This window comes from Paroedura picta, chromosome 1 (assembly GCF_049243985.1).
Source record: "Paroedura picta isolate Pp20150507F chromosome 1, Ppicta_v3.0, whole genome shotgun sequence".
Taxonomy (NCBI): domain Eukaryota; kingdom Metazoa; phylum Chordata; class Lepidosauria; order Squamata; family Gekkonidae; genus Paroedura; species Paroedura picta.
This window is the reverse complement of record NC_135369.1, coordinates 17,297,653-17,322,558: the sequence shown is the minus strand read 5'-3', so window position 1 is coordinate 17,322,558 and position 24,906 is coordinate 17,297,653. Positions and strand designations below refer to the sequence as shown.

Genomic DNA, 24,906 nt, shown 5'->3' with positions numbered 1-24,906 from the left:
GTCAAAACCTAGAAAGATGGGGAAAAGAAGAGAACACCAATTTGGGGGTTAGTTGAAAAAAGACCTCAATTGGTTAACTGGCGGCGTTAATTATTTTTAACAAATGTTATGAAGAGGCATTCTCTCTATCTGCCCCTCACCTCATTTTCTTTCTCACAGGATGGAGTGTCTCTTCAAAGCTAGTGCCTATGATACATACCCATCAAAAAACAAATAGATTCAGGTGGATTGCTCTATTGGTCTAAAGCAGGGGTAGTCAAACTGCGGCCCTCCAGATGTCAATGGACTACAATTCCCAGGAGCCCCTGCCAGCGTTCGCTGGCAGGGGCTCCTGGGAATTGTAGTCCATGGACATCTGGAGGGCCGCAGTTTGACTACCCCTGGTCTAAAGCAGGGGTAGTCAACCTGTGGTCCTCCAGATGTCCATGGACTACAATTCCCAGGAGCCCCTGCCAGCAAATGCTGGCAGGGGCTCATGGGAATTGTAGTCCATGGACATCTGGAGGACCACAGGTTGACTACCCCTGGTCTAAAGCACCTGGGCAAAGTTTGAGCCCAGTGGCACCTTTAAGGGCAACAAAGATTCAGAGCTTCCGTGTGCAAGCATACTTCTTCAGATAGAAATGTGTTTCTGAAGAAATGTACTTGCCCTTGAAAGCGTGTCTCTTGAATAAAACTTTGTTGGTCTTAATGGTGCTACTGGACTCCAACTTAGTTCCATCAAAAAACAAAGGAAGCTTTTCCCCTCCCAAACTATTGTTTTTATGCAAATGTATGCAGATATCCTTTATTAATAAACCTAGATACATTGATTAAGAGACAAAGATTGATTGTATGAGGCAGCAGCCCTAATGTGTTTGCAGAGTTTATATTGTAACTGGAGTCCACGTGGACCCGGCTCCTTTACTATGAATGAAGCTTGCAGAATGGGACTTGCCTGTCTCTCTCTACTTTTTGGAGCCCACTGAATCCCCCCCTCCCCAAAATTCTGGGTTTTTTTTGGGGGGGGGGTCAGAAGCCTTCATGAACAACATGAGATGTGATGTGGGAATTCGTAGCAGGTGGAAGACCTGACAAAAATCATCCCTCCCTTATATAATGAAAGGTGCTGTTTTGTTAGCATTAAGTTTAGTTGCTCAGCCCTTAGGGTCCAACCCATAGTATAGAAAGTATTTTAAAATGCTCTATGTGTGTGAATGACTTGTGAGCGGTTGTGACTTGACTGAAGCCACCTGGTAAGGGGGAAGCCACTGGGGTGAGGGCTGAATCAGGGACTCCCAGAATAACCTGCTCAACTAGGGTTTTGTGAAACCCTGGGGTTTCTTGAGGGCCCTGGAAGGGTTTCTTGAATGGTTGGGAGTTAATGATTTATATATTTTATGTATTTTTTAAATATTGGGTGATATGACCTACCCCCCCTCTCCAAAAATGGCCAATGATGGGCCTGGAGGGGGTGGGAAGAGGACGGGCTGTGGGTGGGTGTGTACATAGCTGTGCTTCCCAACCATATTCTGCACGGATCGTGCCACTTCTGGGGTTTCTCAAAGCCTGAAGTACATTTCATGGGTTTCTCAATGGCAAAGAAGTTGAGAAAGGCTGACCTATATGCTAAACTAAGCTTACAGATGGGTCCAGATGATGAGGCCTCCTGCATTTTCAGTTTAACCTATTTCAAAGTCGTCTAGAAGAGCAGGGAATAAAGATTTAAACAGGTTTCCTTTATAAACAGGCAATGAAGGAGCCAGTAAAGCTGATAGGGCTGCCAGCTCTGAGTTGGGAAATTACTGAAGGTCTGGGGTTGGAGTCCGGAAAGTTTGGAGAGGTGGGATCTCAGCAGGGCAGAACTCCATAGAGTCCACCCCCACCCCCAAGCAGCCGTTTTCTCCAGGGGATCTGATCTGGTTTGGGAGAGCTTCAGGTGCCACCTGGAAGCTGGCAATCCTAAAACGGAGGTCCTCTCTAGCATTTTGGGGAGGTTTTTTAGTTTTAAAATGTGATTTTATTATGTATGTTTTAATTTGCTAGCTCCCTTGGTGGCCTTTGTAAGGGCAGGAAGGTGGGATATACATTTTGTAAAATAAAAAGTTAATTAGTCTAAGCTGACTGAAATCATTGCCTGGGGATGCGTTGTCAGGGTCCAGTAAGTGGGGAGCCCACTCTCTGCCCTATGCCTTGACCCCTCCTGCCAGATTTGTGACAGGTGTACCGCTGCCTTCTTTCAGAGCCAAAACCCTTCCTTCTTTCCCCATGTTTCTTTCCCCACAAATCTCAAGCAAGGTATGAAGGATAATTTCCCCCCTGGCAGAGGTGCCAAGCCTCCATTAAGTTAATATCTATGGAGCCTTTTGAAGTAAATAATAACATTTTTTTCCCCTTTTCATCTCTCAAGAGCGAACTGTATGGCAGACCATAATTACCCTGGCTGCGGCTTGCTTGAGGCCTTTGTGCCGTAGCTGTTATTAAAAGGGCCACTGGCTCCGGGGAGCAGAGACGGCTTGTGCTGCGTTTCTCTGTAATCCATAAACTTGGGTGCCCCTTGATCTCTCCCTCTAGGGTTGCCACGCTCAGCACTCCTGGACCCTGCAGCCAGGGGAGAGCCCTCTGGCAGAGCAAGAGAAGAAGCAAAACAGTCTCTGGGCTGAGCTCAAGGTCTGCATCTGGAAGACATCTGGATTCAGGCTTGGCCTTCAGCTTCTTTCCTTTTCCTTTTATGGAGCAAAGTTTCTAGGTCTCATGACTCCGCCACTGAAAATGTGCAAACGTTTTGTTGTTCTTTTAAAGGCAAGGCAATATCTTCTATTCAACCACCTGCAGGCTTCCCAACAACACACAGCTGGAAAGTTTACAGTGGTGGTTTGAAAGAAGCACTACAGTTCATCCGCCTCCTGGTGCTGGTGGACGGGTTTTGTGGGTTTTGATTTGGAATCCCGCAAACCAGGTTGGGGTTGGAAGTGAGAAGAATGACAAAATAAATTATTGTGTGTGGTATGGGAAGAAATGCCTCTTTCGTGAAATCCTCAGCTCTCTTAAGAACTGGTTGTCCAGACTGAGGTTAAACTCCTGTCCAAGCTTAGGACTGAGTCACAGATGCATTTTGAGGTGCATTCCTAAGCAGAGTTACATCCTTGCAAGTCTATGCTAGAGTCAGGGGACTGAGACAGATGTGGCTCTGTGCACTGTGTGCTAAAACCTGGGGAATATTACAGGGTTGCCAACCTCTGAGTGGTGGCAAGAGATCTCTTGCTACTGCTCTCAATGCAACAGAGATCCGTTCCCCTGGAGAAAATGGCTGTTTTGGAAGGTGGACCCTGTAGAATTATGCCCCTTTAAGTCCTTTCCTTCCCCAAACTCTGCCCTCCTCTGGCTCCACCTCCAAAAATCTCCAAGTATTTCCCAACCCAAAGCTGGCGACTCTAGGGGCCATTCCGCACACGCTACAATGTAGCCAAATGTTAGTGATACTTAGTATCGGTACGAGAAAAACCGGCATTGTTTGATAACGCACACAGCTGTCTCTAGCGTAAAAAATGCTCTCCAATTACCGCTATTTTCGCAACTCAATCTACTTTTGCTCTTGTTAACAGGCATTATTGCCACTCACAGTTTGCCTTTCCCCTGTGGCAAAATGTATGCCACACGTTTTATTAGGACCAGCCAAGATATCACAAAATAATCTGCAAGCTTTTGAGTTCATCACAACTTTTCATCACAAGATTACATGAAGCTGCTTTCTACTGAATCAGACCTTTAGTCCAGCATAGTTAGTACTGTCTATTCATACTGGCAGTGGCTCCGCAGCATTTCAGGCAAAGGTCTTTCTCATTACCTACAGCCGGATCCGTTTAGCTGGAGTTACCGGGGATTGAACCTGGGGGCTTCTGTGTGCCAAGCAGCCATTCCAACATTGAGCCACAGTCCCTACCAAAGCTGTATGTTTGTTTGTTTTTTTTAATAAGAGGGATGGGAGACCAAAAGTTATTTTCGGGGGTCATGAGGGACAGAGCACTGATATGCAGCTCATATGGGATGTGTGGCAGACTTAATTAGATTAGGTGGTGCTGGGTGTAACTGGTTTCAAGTTGTGCTGAAGCCTGCTGGGAAGGAGGCAGAAAGTGGCAGTCTTCATTTGGGAATATCAAAGCTAGCAATTAACCAAATGCCTCTCTGCTATTATAGGCCATTGTGGCTGCCTACGACCTCATTATCCTATAGTTTGTGACCAGGTAGCCTTCCAGGTAAAATACAGGAGAAGATGCTCCCTACTGCAGAGAAAGCCTCATAATGCTTTGTCATGGGTTACCATTGCAACCTCCAAATATCCCTCCTGTGTTCTACTTTGCTGTGTTAGCATGGACAAAAAGGACCTTTTTAAATTTAGGAAATGTATACTTGGACTTCCTAGGGTTGACAACTCTGGGCTGGAAAATTCCTGAAGATTTGGGGGTGGGGGAGCCTGGGGAAGGCAGGGCTTAAGTAGGTACTACAGTAGGGTATAATGCAATAGAGTCCACCCCCCATCCTCTCCAAGAGAGACGATCTTTGTCATCTGGACCGGTTATGCACTGGAGATTTCATGCTGGGCTACATGTTGGAGTTTTAGTCGTAGCAGGTTGCCCCTCCTCTTCCTGCACCCACATGGGGGAGCATTTGGCCCAGTGCACCTCATCTGCCGCCAATTTGTGCTCCTGTATGGGAGCTGGGGCAGTGAAGTTCCCAGTACATAAACGATCCTGGTGAGCAGTTGTAATTCTGGAAGATTTCCAGGCCCCACCTGGAAGTTGGAAAGCCTAGGTCTTCGGGTATATGTGGGTTAAATAACCTTAAACTTATATATATCCGTGGGAAAGAAACAGATTCAAAGAGTCAGATAGAAAGCATCCATTCACAAGTTATACAAGAATTAAGGGAAGGTGGGAAAGTGGTTGCAAACTTACTTTTCTTTCATACTTATTATTTGACCCCAAATGTGTGCACAAGTGCACAGAGGGCAGCTGATTTATCTTTTGTCCATGCACAGGAACAATAGGGAAGAGTTAGCACAGGCTTTCTCAACCAGGGGTTCATGAAACCCTGGGGCTTCTTTTCAGCCCTGGAAGGGTTTCTCAAATGGGTGGGAATTTATTAAATTTTAATACATTTTTTTAAATGTGTGGGATGACCATATAAGGTCAAGTTGACCCAGCCCTCCCAAAATGGTCAGTGATGGGCCTGGAGGGGGTGGGAAGAGGGGAGGGGCCCCAGGTGAGCTTGTACATAGCTGTGCTTCCCAATCATATTCTTCATGATCATGCCAGTTCTGGGGTTTCTCAAAGCCTGAAGAACATTTCAGTGGTTTTTCAACAGTAAAACAGTAGAAAAAGGCTAGTCTGTGAGGTGCTTTATCTAGGCTATATGAATTCAGTTATATTTGGGAGTAAACTTCAATGAGTACAGTGGGTACTCACTGAGTACTTTGGAGTCTAAATGCACACGATCAAATTCAGGATTACATGATGCTTTTGCAGAGGAGGTTAACGCCTTTCTTCTATCTCTGGCCTATAAAAAGACAAGTCTAAACTTGCAAATATGGATAACAAGTCACATAATGTGGAAAACCACCATTAAACATTTGATCGATGGGCTCTACAAAGGTGGCCATTTCGTTCTGCTCCCTAAATTCAGATTTATGTAGAACTGGAAGTGGTTTGGCAAGGACCAAGAGTCGGTGGAAGAGAACAGAGGGAGGGGATGACATGGAAAACCGAGCTCCACTTATGTTGCCCATAAATACTGTTGGCTCAGTCCTTACTTTAAAAAGTTACTTCAATTTGCTTACTCTAAAAGTTATTATTACTATTATTATTCATGTCTAAATGCCCATTGTGAATCTAAGGGAAACGAATAGCTCCGAACTAAACACTTAACACATTTCAACACATTTCAGTTATTTTTATGAATATCGGCTGTTTTTGCAAAACGAATTTTGAATATGCTCTCTTCACTGTAAGCTTTTTATGTTTCTGCTTCTCAGCCTCGTTTTGTGTATGATATAATTTTCAATAATTAAAGAGACCTACAAATGACTTACTCTAACTTCGCATCACAATTACAAAATAAGTTACAAAGAAAATAGACAGGACGATAGTAAAACTCATGCGGAATTTCTTATTGCAGCACTACAAAATGGCCAACCAGGAACCTACTAAGTATAGATTGTTGTGTGGACCTGTCATTTCACACCTCACATAATCATGCTGCTTTATCATTACCCTTGCCTCCTGTCACTTTCAACCAAATTGTAGATGCTGGAACTATTCACGTAGCAGTCAAACCAGACGTTTTCTGGAGCTATGCCATGGCCTTTGAAGCTCCTCCCACACCTTGCTTAGATTCGGAATGTATACCAGAATCCACCCCATTATTCCCCAGGCCTTTTGTGCAACCATACGGACCACTATGGTTGCCAGTTTCTAGTTGGGAACTACCTGGAGATTTGGGGCGGTGGAGCCTGCAGAGGGTGGGGTTTGAGGGAGGGGATGGACTTTTTGGGGGCATAATGTCATAGAATCAGCCGTCCAGAGCGGCTGTTTTCTCCAGGTTAACAGATTTCTATCTCCTGGAGGAGCCTCTTGTGGCGCAGAGTGGTAAGGCAGCAGAAATGCTGTCTGAAGCTGTCTGCCCATGAGGTTGGGAGTTTGATCCCAGCAGCCGGCTCAAGGTTGACTCAGCCTTCCATCTTTCCAAGGTTGGTAAAATGAGTACCCAGCTTGCTGGGGGGTAAGCGGTAATGACTGGGGAAGGCACTGGCAAACCACCCCGTATTGAGTCTGCCATGAAAACGCTAGAGGGCGTCACCCCAAGGGTCAGACATGACTCGGTGCTTGCACAGGGGATACCTTTACCTTATCTCCTGGAGATCAGTTATAATCCCAGGACATCTCCAGATGCCTGGAGATTGCCAACCCTAACGACCAGTAACTTGCCTTTTTAAAGTTTACTCTGTCCTGGGCTTCCAAAGAAAAGGTGGAATATAAATTCCAATATAAATAAATAAGTAAAATAAAAAGGGGTGCCAAATCTTTGACAGATTTTGCAGTGGATTGAGATCTTCTGAGATGTTCCATTCTGGTGCTCCAGTTGTGCAGTCACCATTTTGTGCAATTGGGGCACTGTGTGTATCTTCAGCCTCGTTCAGCTTCAGTATGCGCATACCAAACCCCAGAGTTCTGTGAGCCTGCGTTCACATGTACTGATGCTATGCGCACATGGAAAATACATAGAAAACAGTGACTGCGAGTATCAGGAGGAGAGCGTGTGCTCTCATGCACGACTAAAGCACAAAATCTGAACCACTGAAAAGGGTCTTGTGATCTTGCACACTGCAACTCATATTCCCCAGGTGGCTGTGTTACCGAAGATCAAATCCTGCACGCAGTCAAAGTCAGCATCCTGCTTGTGCTCATGTTTGTGCATCTAAGTCCCACAGACATCCTTTTGTAACAGAATCTATGGCAATTCCAGGTTTTTAAAAAAATCTAAGAAGCCACACTTGCGCAGTAGAACTATATCAGAATCCCCCAGCCTTGTTACAGCAGCTCCCAACACAGGAAGCAAAAAGAGTCTATCTCCTAATGAAAGCCGGCTCAAAATTGCAGCCTTCAATTCCTTTATTTCCCCAACCTCCCCTTCCCAGCAAAAACATTTTCATATCAGATGCTGCTATCAATATAATTAACCTCCCAAGGCACAAGTCTGAAATCCTTTCTCACTCTCCACCTACAAAGTACAGTGTTTTCTATTAACTTGCAATAGTTCCCCCCCCCCCAACACTGGTTGGAAAGCACCCCAAATTTCTTTTACAATACTATCAGTGTATATATTTTTTTTTAAAAATGATTTGAATACCTGCCTGCAATTACAGTGGAGATAAGGTAAGATGCATAATGCATGTAGCTTGAAATTGGGAGAAAATAATTAGCTCTGGGTCCCTTTTATTTTGTGGGGGGCAGGAAGGGGAGAGGGACACGTAACTACTGCCATTTCTATAAAAAGACACCTTCAGATAAATATCAGACAGACGCTGCATTGGCACTGGTTCGAGCTCGCTGGAGGCTCGTGTCACGATAACATCTTTTCCTCCACCGCTCCTGCAAGCAAAGCGGGTTGGATCTCCGTCTCGATCCTTTAGCAAGCACCTTGATCCCCGAGACTCTTGTCATTGCGAGTGACAACGGCTGCAAAGCCTTGTTTTGGCTTTTACAGGCTAGTGGCCCAGGGACTGAGCTGTCAGCTAGGAAGGCGCCTGGTTGGGATCTTGTCTCTGCCACAAATTCCCTAGGCGTCCTAGGTGAGCCACTTAACCGCCTTGGCCTCAGTCCTCTTTCCTGCAATACAGGCATAATAAGGACCACGGTCTGCCTTGCAGATTGGCTGCTGCAACCATTAGGGAACGTTTAAAGTATTTCAGTGTGCTTTGAAGGTATGATTATCTTTGATGCCCAAGGTAATTATTACCTGTTGCCAGGTTTTATAAGAGCATGTACTTGGATTGCCAAATCTGGATCAGGCTGTTCCTGGAGATTTACTGGATGGAGCCTGGAAAAGGTAACAAGGGGTGTGATTTTTCATCCCAGTGGCAGAGGTTTTACAATATGGTTCACATTCATCAGCTCAGCCATGCTCATGGCAATCTTGTAAGGTAGGCCCCTTTTGCACTTAATCACCTTTTTCAAATTGGAGTGGGGGGAGGAGTTGAAGCAGAAAGGATAGAGGAACAGGTGAGTTCATGGCAAAGGTAGGAGAGCCGAACTAGGACCTGGAAGATCCTTTGTATCCTGCCTTATCCCTGTGTAGTCTTAAACCTCCCTCCTTCCTAATTAAATCCAATTACAATAAAAGATAACTAATCAAACTCTAGCAGTCAAGCAAGCAAACAAAGAATATTAAATAAAAGCAGATTCTGAGATAGCAGCAGCAATAAAACACCTCAACTATTGTAATCTTTTATGCCACGGTTTTGAGTGAGGCATCTGCAAGTCAGACACATTGGTATTATGTGAATATGGTTGGGGAAGGGCAAAAATGGATAAAATGAAGGGATGAACCACGTACGTCGGTCTTCCTGAGGTTCTTGTAGAAAAGAGACCAGATTTTCTTGGAGAAAATCAAACCAGCCAGTCAATTCAACTAGTTCTGCCCGGCTCCAAGCTGCGATTCTGATCGTTAACCAAACAGGGCGAGTATCCCTGCCATGATTTTGGATTTGCAACACTTGCGTGTTAACGCGCTGTACGCATCTGTCTGTCTCGGCATGAAGAGAAGGGAAGTTTGGTTAATAAACTGGTAATCAATGGTGGGAGGGGTCAGGGGGCGGAGTAGCTAGGCCTTCAGACGATTCATTACCACGCCTGAAAAGGAGACCATGAGATTAGTAAATCTCGGATTTATTGGCACTCCAGGACCCTGAACATTACTCACGGCAAGGCGTGGACAAGGCCTCAATTCCCACCTTGGTCTGTGAGAACTGATGGGCAGCAGGGGGAGAGGAGAGGTGCCAGGACCCATCCGGATGAAGCCCTAAACGCCTGGCTTATCGAGGCATTAGCAGCTTTGTTGCAAGCCCTAAAGTCATGGAAGATTCCCCCTGGACAGGGGGGGTAATTGTTATTGATTACGAAGGCAGATAAATCCAGCAGGAAGCAGCTGGTGAAAAGCTACTGCTGGGATAGCGGCAGCCTGCCTTCTCTGCTCCCTTCATTGAGTGGTGCTGAAACGGCTCCCTGGCTGGCCTTACCCTGCAGCTGCGGCTCTGGCCACTTAGGGCCAAGAAGGAAGACAAAGTGGGGTGAAAAATCTTGGCCGACCACCGGCTTCGAAACCCAGCGCCAGCATCTAGGACTTCCAGTGTTTAGGAGTTCCAGCATCTAGGTTTTGGACCAGATCTTTGGCTACGACGGAGCTCTTCTTGCGGCTCCCCTGTGCTGGAGAATGTCTTGTGAGATAGCTTAACATAAGCAGGGAGGTGCCTTAGGGATGAGTCAACACAGGCATTAAGTTGGCTTGCCATCTCCAGGTGGGGCCTGGATATTTCCTGGTACAACAACTGATTTGTAGATTCTCCCCTGCAGAAAATGGCTGGTTTGGTAAGTTTGCCCTGTTGAGGTCCCTCTCCTCCCTAAACCCCACCTTTCCCTGGCTCCACTCTCAAAACCTTCAGGTATTTTCAAATCCAAAGCTGGAAACTGAGCACTAGAATCTCTTTGGCTGGCCTCATGTACTATCAGTTCCTGTCTCCACAATTCCTGACATGTGTTTTGAGGGTGTGAGGCAGGCTGGACAGAGGAGAAGAAGAAGAAGAGGAGAAGAGTTTGTTCTTAGAGCTTTTCCCTACCATTTCTCTCCCCACAACAGACACCCTGTGAGGGAGGTGAGGCTGAGAGAGCCCTGATATTCCTGCTCGGTCAGGACAGCTTTATCAGTGCCGTGGCCCAAGGTCACCCAGCTGGCTGCATGTGGGGGAGTGCAGAATCCAACCCGGCTCGCCAGATTAGAAGTCCGCACTCCTAACCACTGCACCAAACTCGTTCTCCAGTAACCAGTAACCGAGCTTTAATTTTCATCATTGATTACTTTCTTTGGCAAGGAATGTGGGCTGTGGTCGTGGTTCTTTTCCCTCTGCCATTTTATTCTCATAACAGCCCAGTCAAGTTATGCTAGGTTGTGAGGGCACTAATGGCCCCAGGTCAACTAGTGAGTTTCATGGCAAGCAGGGATTTGAATCTGGATTTCCCTCCTGACTAGCACTTTAACAGTTACACCACATTGTTTCCAGGTAGCTGAGAATCAGGGTTGCTAGTGAGGCAGGGGACTGAGAATCAGGCACTTAGAGGAACAATGACTGGAAGAATTGTGGTATGGGGTCAGGGATGGAGGCTCACTTGAGGCTTGGGAAAGTGTGTGCATGCGTGCATGCGCGCATGCATGCACACCATGACTTGGAAATGCATAGGTGAGGCAGTGGTGCAGGCTGGTCAAGGATGCATGAGCAATCATTTTTGCTTAAGAGGAACAGGTCTCTGCTATATTGCTTTCCCTGCTTGTCCTTCTTTTCATCTTGTGAAAAAGAGTGTGTGAATTTCCAGCTCCGCTCTATAAGTTAAATCTCTATGGGGTAGGTGCATCTTTTTTGCTAATGAGCAAAATGTTTTTTGTGAATGAGCATGCATGAACCAAATGCTGGCAGGGGCTCATGGGAATTGTCATCCATGGACATCTGGAGGACTACAGGTTGACTACCCCTGGTATAAGGTATACTTCAATCAAGGTTCGTCAAGAGAAGAGCCTTTGGAAAAATAAAAAATCTGGCAGTGGGGAAGATGGCACAAAGGAATGCTTCATAGAAGAATTGGGGTGTTATAAGCATGGGGATCCACATGGGGATGACTCCCCATCCTGCTCTGATTGCCACCAGAGATGCAGAGGTGTTCACAGTGGTAATGGAGTTTCCACATGGAGATTTATTACCTTTAAAGCCCCATGGCAGGGTGGCCAAACTGTAGCTCTCCAGATGTCCATGGACTACAATTCCCATAAGCATTTCCTTCTCTGCCCCACCTCAAGGGAGCTAAGCCAGGCAACAAAAATTTACTGAGGATCCCTGGCCCTAAAGAGATTTGCCAAATGAGATTGAGGCTGAGGACTACCATTAACATCTGATGGCCTCCCTGCCTGAACCCACTCATCCACACCCTTTAGAAATTGGAGATTTCTAGGGAAGAGCGGCATATAAATGAAATCATAAATATTAATTAATAACATTTGCAGTGTGCTCTCTGCCCCCCCCCCCCCCCGCCGCTCTTAATGCTGAGTGCAGGAGCAAGCTGTGGCCCTGTTTTCATCTGTGGAATGTGGGAGTGTAAACTTGGGAAGTAATTTTTCTGATGACTTCTATTCTTTCCGATAGCCCGTATTTAAAGTCAGGTTCACATAATCAGCAGACTCCAGAGATTAAACTTTAACTGTGCTGGTCTGTTCTGGGCTGCAGGTTAAAGAGTAGGAGAGAATGTGAATGAGTCTGCACATGTCTGAATAAAAAGTAAAACTCCCTACAGGTAGAAAACTAGCAAGACAGGGAGCGGTTTTTAATGAGTGTAATTATCACAATATGTTTCATTCGTCACCTGTAACTTGACATGAGACCATTCAGAAAAAGCTTTACCTGAGCTTTGCATTGATACTATCACCTGGCCTAAGGTGCTGCTTACAAAGTACGTGTATGCGTGTGTGTGTGTGTGTGTGTGTGTGTGTGTGAGAGAGAGTGTGTGTGGGGTAGGTGATGAAATTTCCAGGGCCTAGTCATCTGGAAGGATGGCTCATGGAGTCAGATACATTTTTATTCACTTCTTTTATTGTTGGCATGTATTCATGTTGGCTCTGGGTGTTGCAGAGGTCCCAGAAGATACCTTTGTCAGGGAGGGGGGGGGAAGGAGCATTTTGGCATCTCTGACCTAGGCGCGCTGTCTTTTAGATGCATTGCACAAGTACTATGCGCCATACCTCTACAAGAGCAATGGCTGGAAATCACGGTCCCTACTTTGTCCAGTTGTGTTTCATCCCTACTTTTCACCTCCTCCTGCTCTCCCACCGTTTTTCATTAAACCAGGGGTCCCCAACTTTTTTGAACCCGAGGGCACCTTTGGAATTCTGACACAGCATGATGGGCACAGCCACAAAAACGGCTGCCACAAAATGAGTGCCGCAGAAGGCAAATCCAGCCATTAAGTGGGTGCCGTGGCTAACCTTCAGCCACACAGTGACCATTCTTGGGCTGTACTAGCAGCTGTTGCCATTTTTAAAAACCTGTACAACCAGTCAAGGCTCCAATGGCCAATCAGAAGGCTTGCTGGGCAAAAGCCCCACCTACCCCCACTTTATGAAAACACCAGGTAGGTGCCATGAAAAAGGTCCGAAGGCACTATGGTGCCCATGGGAACCACATTGGGGACTCCTGCTTTAAAGGGCAATAGTACGTCTTGGTGCCCCATAATGGGCATAGGTGTAAGATCAGTGCTTCAGTCTTACCTGCCTGTTGGATTCAGAGATGTGCCTGCTGAGGTGCGGGGGGGGGGGTCCCCTTATATGTGGTTTTCTTTTTAATGTGGCTATCTTCCTCCTCCTCCTCCTCCTTTTCTGCCCATCGACCTTTCCAAAGGCCTTAACTCAATCTGCAAGTTGAAAGAAGCTCTTTTACATTCTCGGCGTGTTGTCTGCCAGTTTCCTTTCCGTTCCTTCTCGGAGCGTGCAAGTAAATTCCAAGGGTGCCTTCTGGGCCACCATAGGCCACCGGGACGGCTTAAAGAGATGCCTCTCTGAGGGAAAAAAGACCTCTTTCTTCACAGTGGCTCTTCTCTTTTTTTTTACTGTCTCACACTGAGACCCGATGGTCTGACTTGACTCTGCTTTGTGACTCCATCCCAGTGGTGAATCGGTGTCTTCCCTTAAATTTTACCATCTGAGATGAAGTGGTTTGAAAGCGGCCCAAACTCAGTCATCTTCTTCCAAAAAACTTGTTTTGTCCCCTTTCTCCCACTCCCTGTTAAAAAGGCCAGGAAATTCCAGAGCTTACGTCCAGCAACAGCTCTTCCCAGAAACGGAACTTTGGCTTTCCAAACAGCCCATGGAAGGATCTTTCTTCCTAGGAGCCCTCAGAAGTGTCTTTTCAGGATCTGGCAAGGAAGGAGGGAATCTTCGGCCTGCTTGACCCACACAGCTCGCTTGTCAAGGATGGTTGGGCCTGTTGTTTAGCAGGATGAAAAGAGTGGGTTTTCTTTTCCCCCACAAAGGGATCAAAGTGCCAATGGGGATAAATCCTCCCAGCGACACTGGGTGGACAGAATCAAAGCATAGACAGCAACGGCTTCTGGGACCTGCAAAAGTCATTTTACAAGGTTGTTAAAGTCAAGGGAGAGGCAGCAAAGGTGGGGGAGTTGGTCCCCCTCACCCTAGAGAGTTTTGCACACTGGGGGCTTCTATTTGCAGCCCTTCTGAGCCCGATGGATCAAAGTCAGCCGCTGGAGGACCAGCCTTGGAGCACTGAGTGACAAAGGACACTCTGGGCACTCACTCACTCTCTCCCTCCCTCCTCCCTCCCCCCTCCCTGCTTTACATACAGGGTTGTATTCCCCCACAAAATGGTCCTGCAGAGCAGCAGTATCCCAGGAACACTTCTCACCATCTGCTCCTCTGCCATGGAACCCCTGTGTGTATTGCAAAGGATTCTGGGACACGTGTTGGGATACCCATTCAGAGCACATGCCAAGGACAAGCCAGGCTAGCTGGAGGACCTCACTGTCGCCTCAGGTGAACAAAGAGAGTGACCCAAAACACAACCAGCCATTCTTTGTGTTTACATGTTGCAGGAACAAGAGCAACCAGAGTGGGCCAGATCTCTCTTAGGGAAGCTGGTGGACTATTGTGTAACTTCTGAGTAATTTCCAAGAAAATCCAGGGTTAAACCCACTTCTGAGAAGTGGCATGCAGGAGTGGCATGCAGTGGCACGTGGCTGTTGGTCTGAAGCAGCAGAACAAATTTAGAGTCCAGTGGCACCTTTAAAACCAACAAAGTTTTATTCAAGGGATGAACTTGAATGAAGCTCCTACTTTGAATAAAACTGTATTGGTCTTAAAGATGCCACTGGGCTCTAAGTTTGTTCTGGCACATGGAAAACAGCCAAGGGAGAGAAGGGAGATGCAGTTTGGGGTGAACACAGGAACCAACTGGTGGCAGAAAACCCTGATGGTTTTGCCTTGCTTGCCTCGGCATAGCAACCCTGGACTTCCTTGGCAGCCTCCCATTTAAGGACTAAGCCAAACCAATCTTCTGAAATCTGGCGAACTTGAGCTAGCCTGGTCCACCCATATCAGGGAAAGCACAGGAAGCATCATGGGTGAATTAAGTCCCTCTTACTTTCTGTAGGGGATGGAAATTATGGGGTTGTCCCTGCCCTCCCCAAACCCCACCCTCTCCAGGCTCCACCCCAAAATCTTCAGGTATCTCTCAACCCAGAGCTGGCTCTACTGCTGGAAGATGGGAGGAAATGCACATTGGTGAGAGGAGGACGCAGTACAAGGGAAACTAGAGACTACACAGGAGCAGGAGTGAACGGGACGTGGATGATGGGGGACCGTACAACTCTCAGCTGCAGCCTCATGCCCATTTTGATGCACAGTTCCACCCTCAAGATCTCTGTAAAAGGTAGTGGAATTCTGGCCCGATATTGTTCTAATCTGTTCAGAAGCCATTGGACGGTTGGCGCTTCAAGGCAGCCTCGAATGACAGTGTTGCCAAGGTATCTTTTTCACGGCACACACGTTCCTCCTGTGTTGCGACCAGGCCCTCAGATTAATTTGCAGGAGCGAAAGGGGTGGGGGAAAGAGCAAGAGAGAGACCAAAGAGGGTTAGGATCTGATCCGGATTGCACAGCGGTAGGCTGCAAAATGTCCTCCTTTGCCCAGAATTAATTGGGAGCCCCCACTTCCGGATCCCCATTTCCATAACAGAAGAGCCAGTGCCCCTTGCTGATGCAGACAAAAGTGCCAGGAGAAGGGAGGCCTGTCCTCCGTATCTCCCCCCCACCCCCGGTCGCATGAGCAGCCTGGAAGCTTCAAGCCAATTTGTAAGAACCCCACGTTAGCGAGAAATGGTTTTTCAAAACCCTGCAGACATAGGCTTGCCTTTCATTAGGAGGTGGGTGATGCCCGATAGCCTAGCTGTGATCCTTTATCTTCTTGCCTTTCTCCTTTGAAGGCTTCCCATCCTGCTTTAGTAAGGGCGTGCGCTCAGGGCTAACAGGGATGGGCACAGCTGGACTGGTTTGCTGCCTGTGGCGAGCACGGAAGGGAGACAAGGAACGCAGGCTACTGATTTCAGAAATTCTTCCTCTTCCCAGCCCCCACTGTCCAGCTTGGCTAGCGAGGCAGAATCAGGGCAGAATTTTGTCAGCCAGTATGCTATAGTGGTCAGGGTGCAGCCAACCTAAGGTGACCCCCTAGGGCAGCAGTGGCTAAACTGTGGCTCTCCAGATGTCCATGGACTACAATTCCCACATGCTGGCAGGGGTTCATGGGGATTGTAGTCCGTGGACATCTGGAGAGCCACAGTTCAACCACCTCTGCTGTGGAGTTTTCGAGGCAAGAGATTATCAGAGAGGGTTAGAAGAAGAGGAAGAAGAATAGTTGGTTCTTCTATGCCGCTTTTCTCTAACCGAAGAAGTCTCAAAGTGGCTTACGATCCCCTTCTCTTTCCTCTCCCCACAACAGATACCCTGTGAGGTAGGTGAGGCTGAAAGAGTCCAAATTTAAAAAATATATAAAAAATAATTAACTCTCACCCATATTGGAAACCCAGGGCTGTCAAGAAACCTCAAAAGCTTCATATAGATAGATATTTGCCCTATTTTCTTTTACTTGCTCCTCATAAAAATCATAGTTCTTATTTTATTCATGTTTTACCCCCTGAGGATGTCTTCTTAACATTTCTGATTGTGAGCTGCTGCCATATTCATTATTGAGGGTCCATCTCCATTGTCTAGAGCAGGGATCCCCAGTGTTGCCACCTTTGGGGTTCTAACACCAGGTAATGAGCCCATCCCCAAAATGGCTGTCGCAGATGGCAGAGCCAGCCACAAAATGGCTGCCATGGCTTACTGTCAGCCACCCAGTGAATATCCTTGCTCTGTGGTGGTAACTGCTGCCAAAGCAACATTTTCAAAACTCTGCCCAGCCAATCAAATCTCCAAGGGCCAAAAGCCCCACCTGGCCCTGCCCATTCTCTAAAAACCAGGAAGGTTTCTGTGGGCACCATGACGGCCATGGAGACTGTGTTGGGGAACGCTGTTCTAGAAGTCAGAATGGAGAATGGATGCGTCCCTAGTGGGCAGGCTTGTCATGCTTGTGTATGAACACTCACATGCCACGCGGCCCTCGGCCTTGCCATCTCAGATCCTTCAGTGTCTCAGGTATGACTTTGAACGGCTGATAGACAATTACAGGGCTTTCTCCCCCCCTCCCCCTTTTCGCACGTGTCTCTAACCAAAAGAACCATCACACTCCGAGCTTCTAAATCAATGGAAGGCAAGGCTGCCTCAGAACAAAAGAATGCAGCCGCCAGCTGGGCAGCGAAGAGCCTTCAACAATGCGTAACAGTGGAGGCGGCGGTGCTGGCAGAGCCATCTTTAGCATGCTATCTGAGGTGTTCCAAACACAGCCCACTTTCCACCTGCGGAAAGTTGGAGGTGAAGGGGCGTGTCCTCTGTTTGCCTGCCCTACTCCCCCTCTCTGGCAAAGGCTTCTGGGGGTGACTGAGGTCCTCCTGTGCGGGGCTCCCTACAATCCTGACACTGGCTCTGTCCAAGCTTTCCGAAAGTCCCCTTTTCCTAATTAATCCACCGGTGGGTTTCCTTTCTTGGTCTCAAGGCGCTCTGGCTAATGAAAGGAGAAACGGCCATCACACAGAGCCCCCGAAGGACAAACAGGGAGCGCCATTCCTTTCTTCCCAGGGGTTGCGATACGGCGATATATGTTTAAAAATAAAAGGGACGCCTGTATGTAGGCATTTGCTCCTCCGAGCTCAGAAGCTCCGCTTAATTCCCCAACTTTGATGTTCTGATTGGAGCTTTCTTCTCATTTAGCAGCAAAGAAACAGAGAGGCACTTTGATAACTCTCTCGAGTCACGCGTGCTGCTAACTATCATAATGAACCCTCGTAATTTCTTCTGCAGTGAGGTATAAGTGCCTAAGTAAATTTTTTTCTTAAGTGGGGCACTCTATATGTGATTCTGTGTGGCAGCATGAAGCATTTTGGCTGCTCTGAGACTATGTGATCGTTTTAGCTGTTAATTCACTTCTGGAGGATGTTGTGGTGGCCAAAGGCATCGGCAGCTTTAATCGGGGATTAGATAGATTCATGGAGGTTGTCTATCAGTTTCTTCCAGCAATGGTGACTAAAAGGGAACGTCCACATTTAGAGGCGGTGAACTTCTGAATCACGGAGCCAGAGGGCAACCTTAGGGGAAGGTCTCTGCCTCTCTGCCTCATGCAAGAACAAGTGCCTTCTCCAAGAATACACCACCTTTGATAAGTTCAGGCACAGTCTAGGAAGATGTATTCCAGCTTTGATCACATTACAGGGAGGAATATTTCTTCTGGTGCCTGCTGTGATGGGCAATATTTATTCAGAGGAATGGGATGGCCACTGTGTGAGGCAGGATGCTGGTCTAGACTCAGCAGGGCTCTTCTGATGTTCTTAAGAGGGGAAGACCTCAGCCTCTGCCCTGGGGTTGGCCCTCCAGAGTGGCCACTGTGTGAGAGAGGGTACTGGTCTAGAGGGACCCTGCCTGGTCTGATCCAGCAGGGCTCTCCTGATGTTCTTATGAGAGGAAGGCCTCAGCCTCCCTGCCCTGTTGCTGGCCCCGGCAGAGGGACTGGCTGGCCCCTGTGTGAGGCAGGAGGCTGGACTAGAGGGACCCTCCCTGGTCTGACCCAGCAGGGCTCTTCTGATGTTCTTAAGAGGGGAAGGCCTCAGCCTCTGCCCTGGGGCTGGCCCTCCAGGGTGGCCACTGTGTGAGACAGGGTGCTGGTGTAGATGGCCTGATCCAGCACAACTTTTCTTATGTGTTAAAAGGAGGGAATGCTGCTGTTTACTTACTGACTACCAATGCTATAAGAGCACTAAGAAAAGGCATTGTCTCCGTCTCTCTTTTAGGGAAGAATACTACTTCTGCAGTGATGCCTCCTGGGATAGATATGTTCATAATCTAGAAACAAAATGTATTTTTTCCCCTTCAGTTATCTTCGTATGCAAATCAGTGCAGACTCAACTAATCAATTAATAGTGCTTTATGCTTGCTTCAGTTCAAATTATTACAGAACAAGTCATGAATACCACAATTGAAAGGAACGGCACCTTCCCCTGTCCTCTCACAAGTCAATAGCCAATTTTAGAGATACGTCTTGACCAAAATACATAACAGCCCTGCTGGATTAGACCCTATAGAGCAGGGGTAGTCAACCTGTGGTCCTCCAGATGTTCATGGGCTACAATTCCCATGAGCCCCTGCCAGCGTTTGCTGGCAGGGGCTCATGGGAATTGTAGTCCATGAACATCTGGAGGACCACAGGTTGACTACCCCTGCTATAGAGGCAGTCCTCACCAACCTTGGAGGGCAGATAGAAGTTAGTCAGCTGGTGACTCTCGTGTTTCTAGCACATTCAGGGGGCTGTTCTACCACCTCACAAACTGAATTCATTTGTGACATGGCTAAACCTTTGTGACGGTCTTTGGTTCGCAAACAGGACATGTCATGAGCCACAAACCGAACCAACATTTTCCCAGTTGTGCCCGGCCCTAGTCCTCGTATGACAAGTATTTGTTAAATTAAAAATCATAGAGCACCCTTTGAGTGCCTTCCATTCAATTAGTTCTACTTAATTGATTTGTGGATGGGAATGCTCATTGTAAAAATAAAACTCTGGTAAATTTCCTTATAGTGGCAGCCAACATGGGTGGTCGCCACAGGTTGGAGTAATTGGAAAGCATTTCAGTGGGCAATTGGCGATGTAAGTTAAAGCAATTTTATGATTTTGGAAAAAACGACAAATTATTTATTTGTTTGTGTGTTTGTTTTCTATCCCGCCACTCTCAGCATGCTGTCTCACGGCGGGTTACAGGTAAATTATATCATTAAAGTAATTAAAGGGGACAAAAAGAAATGAGATTACAATATAATTTGTCTTGATTTGGTGAATTACTTGAAGAGTTTCTCAGGTTGTAACCTGTGTAGATTGTTGATGTACTAGATCAGGCTTTCTCAACCAGGGTTTTGCGAAGGCCCTGTAAGGGTTTCCTGAATTTTTATATTTTTTTAAAATTTGTTAAATATTAATTGGGTGATATAACCATAGGTTTGTTAGATTGTTCACTATGCTAGAATGTTATTTTCTCTGTTGATTGTTATTATTACCTTTCCTTCATTATAATCAGTGAGTGTGATGTATTGTTCTGTTTACGTTCTATGTGAACCACCCTGAGCCTTAGGGGAAGGCGGTATACAAATGTAATAAATAAATATATGGTCATGTTGACCTGTCCCCACCTCCAAAAATGGCCAATTGTGGGCCTGGGAAGGGGAGAGGCTCCAGGTGGACATGTCCACAGCTATATTTCCCAATCATATTCTGCATTATCCCGCCACTTCCGGGGTTTCTTGAAGCCTGAAGATTGTTTCAGGGGTTTCCCAATCATAAAAAATTGAGAAAGGTTGTATTAGAGATTTGAGATAATGGACTCGAATTGTTATAGTAATGTAACGCAATCTTTTTGCCTTTTGGAACTGTCCATTGGGTGCCAGGGATTGAACCTGAGACCTTCCGCATGCCAAGCAGATGTCAGCTAGAGATACGCTTGATAGAATAGGTGTTTCCCAATCTGGCATTTGTGGATCTCTAGTCTGACTCCTGCTTATCTTCTTCCTCTTCCAAAGATGTTTATCTTACGCTTCAATTAAGGAGCTCTAGGAAGAGAGCATATGTGGCTCTCCACTCCTCTGTTGCATCTGAACATCCATATTGGCCAAGCGAGGCTGAGAGTGAGTGGCTTGCCCAGGGTCATGCAGCAAGGCTCTTGTTGGGCAGGGGTTTGAACCCAGCTGTCTTAAATCCTAATCTGACGCCTTCATGGCCATGCAAAATAAAGAATGATAAAGGGTTTTTTTTTTGTGGGGTGGGGTGCCTCATTCTTTTAAGCCCCACTAGGCCTCCCTAGATCTTTCTTTCCACCCAGGGCTATCATGGCCACACACTTTCTCCGTCCTGAAACCGGGCTCTGAAACAGAGCCGCTGCAGAGCCCGGAGGTTGTTGATGGCATGTGAGCTCCGGCAGCGGCCTGTCAGGTTTTGTTAACCTCCCACCTTGGTTGGCATGCTAATTTTGATTTTCCCCGTTAGCAAGAAATGTTTTCAAGTTATGGGGAAAAGGCAGGGAGGCTTTTCAAGATGGGAAGCAGAATAAACAAGCATCCCCCAACCCCACCCCCCATTCTGCCAGTTCCTCCCAGTAGTATCTTGCCTGTGTTGGGATTGGGGAGTTCAGCCTGATACATGGTTCCCCTCCAGTCCCGTCTCGTGGCCTGCTGTCTTGTGTGAGAGTGAAGGGGAGGAATGGGCAGGACAGAAACCTGCCTCTCTGTGGACCTTGTGCACAAATCAGACATGGTGTTTGCGTGCATGTGTGTGTGTATGCACTCACACACGCGTGCGCAAGGGGAAGAGAGAGAGAGAGAGAGAGAGAGAGAGAGAGAGAGAGAGAGAGGACTGCCGGAACAATTGTAAGCAGGGAGCGCCATTAATTATGAATGGGCAACAAGCAGTTTCCCTGTTGTTTGTAAATTAGCTGCTGCCTGTTTCCTTATTCTAAATTTATGCTTCTTAGAAAAAGGAGGTTGTTCCAAGAGGGCCGGGGGGAGACATCATCCCACAGGTTTCCATTGAAATATCCTGAAAGGAGAGAGGCCAGGCAACAGGAACGGAAACCTGAAGATGTCCGGGCTTCTGTTGCGGTTGGCTTGTGGTCACGGGCCATGGGAGGCGGGATGATGCCAGTAGGAAAAGACACATCTTCCAGCTACCTTATACAGCAGGGGTAGTCAAACTGCAGCCCTCCAGATATCCATGGACTACAATTCCCAGAAGCCCCTGCCAGCATTCGCTGGCAGGGGCTTCTGGGAATTGTAGTCCATGGACATCTGGAGGGCCGCAGTTTGACTACCCCTGTTATACAGCCCTGTTATATATATATATTGGTAGAGCTGTCAAACTCCTAGTAGTGGCTGGAGAACTCTTGCTATTACAACTGGTCTCCAGGTGACAGATATCCGTTCTCCTGGAGAAAATGGCTGCTTTGGAAGGTATAATCTGTAGCAATATGCCCCACTGAAGGCCCTCCACAAACCCCACCCTCCTGAGGCTCCCCCCCCCAAAAAAAATCACTAGGGGCCATTTCGCACGGCTTCAAAGTAGCACAATGGTTGCTATTTGGAAACGCTACTAATTTGCCATAACCCACGACGTCGTAGACAATCTGCAACAATCCTGAAACCAATCAGCAAAAAGCGCTTCGTTGTGGCGCTTTCAGGGGAATCCAGAAAAGTGGATTCACCCTCCGGATAGCGATACACTCCTGCAACCAATCTGCAACAGTAGCACTAAAGACCTGTGCGTTACCATTGTTGCTGGTTCTTCAAAGTCCCTCCCCCTGGCTCTCTCCTCCAAACTTCCGGCGAAGCGATCCCCATTTTTTTTTCTCCGAGCGAGCGGGGATAAACGCACCGGCGAGCCTCTTTCTGTTTAGAGGCTTCCCTGGCTTCAGTCCTTCACTTTTAGTCACTAAGCACAAACCACTGAAAAGCCCGTTTGCTGAAATAAAGTCCCTTTATTTTTTACAAATAAATTCAGCCGAAAATCGAGCCCGTGAGAGGGGGGGGGGGATTTTTTTTTTTATCACTCGAGGCAGCGTGCAAACAATCATACAATCAAACGACAGCTCACATTAGGCAGCTGGATGGGTCTCTCCGTAGCAACGAATCTACCTAGATTCGTTGCTATGGGTCGTTTTTTTTTAAAAAAAACCTTTCTTAAAGGGAAAGGGGCTGTTTGGGAGCATGCTAACGGCTGCCCATTGGCTGCTTGACGGCCAGGGGCGGGACGAGTTTGGCAATAGCGCTTCCTTTCTAGCGATTTCTGCCGAGACCGGAAGCCTGTGGGAAACGCTAAAAAACGCAACTGATTCCACTACAAAGGCAGGTATGCATAACGACGAATTCCACTATTTTAAATGGCGATTTTTCATTCCGCAAACAATTTGCAACAAAGATCCCTGTGCGAAAAGGCCCTAGGTATTTCCTAATCTGGATCTGGTGACCTTAAGAGTCAGGTAGGGTTGCCAACTCTGGGTTGGGAAATACCTGCAGACTTTGGGAGTGGAGCTGGGAGTGGGTGGGATTTGGGGCAAGGAGGGACCTCAATGAAGTATAATACTAGAAGAAGGAGGGGGGGGGGAGGTTCTTATATGCCACTTTTCTCTACCCGAAGGAGTCTCAAAGCGGCTTACAGTCACCTTCCCTTTCCTCTCCCCACAACAGGCACCCTGTGGGGTGGGTGAGGCTGAGAGAGCCCTGATATCACAGCTCGGTCAGAACAGCTTTATCAGTGCTGTGGGGAGCCCAAGGTCACCCAGCTGGCTGCATGTGGGGGAGTGCAGAATTGAACTCCGCGTGCCAGATAAGAAGTCCGCACTCCTAACCGCTACACCAAACTGGCTCTCCCCTGGAGATGAGCTGTAAAACCAGGGGATCCTCAGGTCCCATCTAGGGGCTGGCATCCCTAGTCAGGCCAGTGGGTTCCCTGTTATCTCTTTTGATGTGAGACACAGTCCCATGTCTTTATATTCCTACATCAGGATGCTACTACAATTATATTTGTAGTATAATACTGAGGACTAGGAAGTTAGTGTAATACTTTGAAAATTGCTTATCAGCTGATATTGTTTGTAAGAAATTTCTAAGACCCACTGGAGATTGTCTGGCACACCCCAAACATCCTCCCTTGAAAAAAGCAAAAGCTGAAATGTCGGGACGACATGGAGCGCTGTGCTTAGAAGAGTTGGCGTGGGCTCAGGTCTTTGGAATGTAAATAGAAATAGAACGTTATTTTGTGTAGAATTGGATGGCATATTTTGGTGTTAAACTCCTTAGGGTTATTTACATAAAGATAACTGTTGAAACTGCTACAAATCATGCTTTCTGTTGACATTAAGTGTGTTCTCGGCAGGCTGTAGTGTTTTCCTTTTCGGTGATACCTGCTGTTCCCCTTCTAATTGTTTAGCCTCCAGGCGGGGCCTGGAAATCTCCTGGAACGACTCTCCAAGCCACACAGTGTCGTTCCCCCCCCACCGAGAAAACGGCTGCTTTGGAGTGTGCACACTACGGCAGGGGTCGTCAACCTGTGGTCCTCCAGATGTCCATGGACTACAATTCCCATGAGCCCCTGCCAGCGTTTGCTGGCAGGGGCTCATGGGAATTGTAGTCCATGGACATCTGGAGGACCACAGGTTGACGACCCCTGCACTACGGCATTTCAACCTTGTTTAGCTCCCTCCCCCAAACCCATTCGTAGGGCTGTGCGCTTCGGCTGCCAAAGCAGCCGTTCCAGCCCGAAGCAACCAGCGCCGCAGCACCGGCGCTGCCCCTCCCCCTTCCGTGCCACGGCACTGGCTGCTTCAGGCTGGAACGGCTGCTTTGGCGGCCAGAGCAAACAGCCCTATTCCCAAGGGCTCCAGCCCCAGATCTTCAAGAATTTCCCAACACAGAGCTGGCTGTACCAGTTCATGCTGCAGGCTCACATGACTGAATAGTACATACACACACTTCCTGCTTGTAATGATTTTACAGCACCCAGTCCCCCCCAAAAAATTCAAGTTAGGCCCAAACAGAAGTTAGGCCCAAATCAGCTATGACAAACACACACACCAAGTCAAAAGTTGGTTTCAGGGGGTAAGTGCGCTGGTCTTCAGTAGAACAGCTAGATTTGAATCCAGGAGCGCCCTAGAGACCAACATGGTTTTGGGGGTCAGCTTTTGAGAGTTAGGTCCCTTCCTCAGATACTACAGAGTCAAAAGGGAAACCAAAACAACGGATTTTCCCTAAAAGGATCCTGTTAAAATAACTATGCAATGCAATAAAGGAACATCACCAAATTCACAGCTCTCCACAACATAACACATGCAATTCCAGAATATGAGGAACGGTCTAGCCTAACATGCCAGTTTTCTATATGCAAAGTGAAACAATGATTTGGGGTAATATGATATGAAATTAT

The 24,906-nt window shown here is 47.3% G+C and overlaps 2 protein-coding genes across 6 annotated transcripts in view; one reads left to right on the top strand and one right to left on the bottom strand.

The window, feature by feature from the left end:
* The window catches only part of MACROD1 (mono-ADP ribosylhydrolase 1), a 474,182-nt gene that overhangs the window by 97,041 nt on the left and 352,235 nt on the right, over positions 1-24,906 (top strand). The window lies entirely within an intron of this gene.
* The window catches only part of FLRT1 (fibronectin leucine rich transmembrane protein 1), a 215,833-nt gene that overhangs the window by 35,093 nt on the left and 155,834 nt on the right, over positions 1-24,906 (bottom strand). For both annotated transcript variants that reach the window (XM_077324075.1, XM_077324085.1), the window contains exon 2: positions 13,060-13,904. The gene's annotated coding sequence lies outside the window, so the exon portion shown is untranslated. The remainder of the gene's footprint in view (positions 1-13,059; positions 13,905-24,906) is intronic.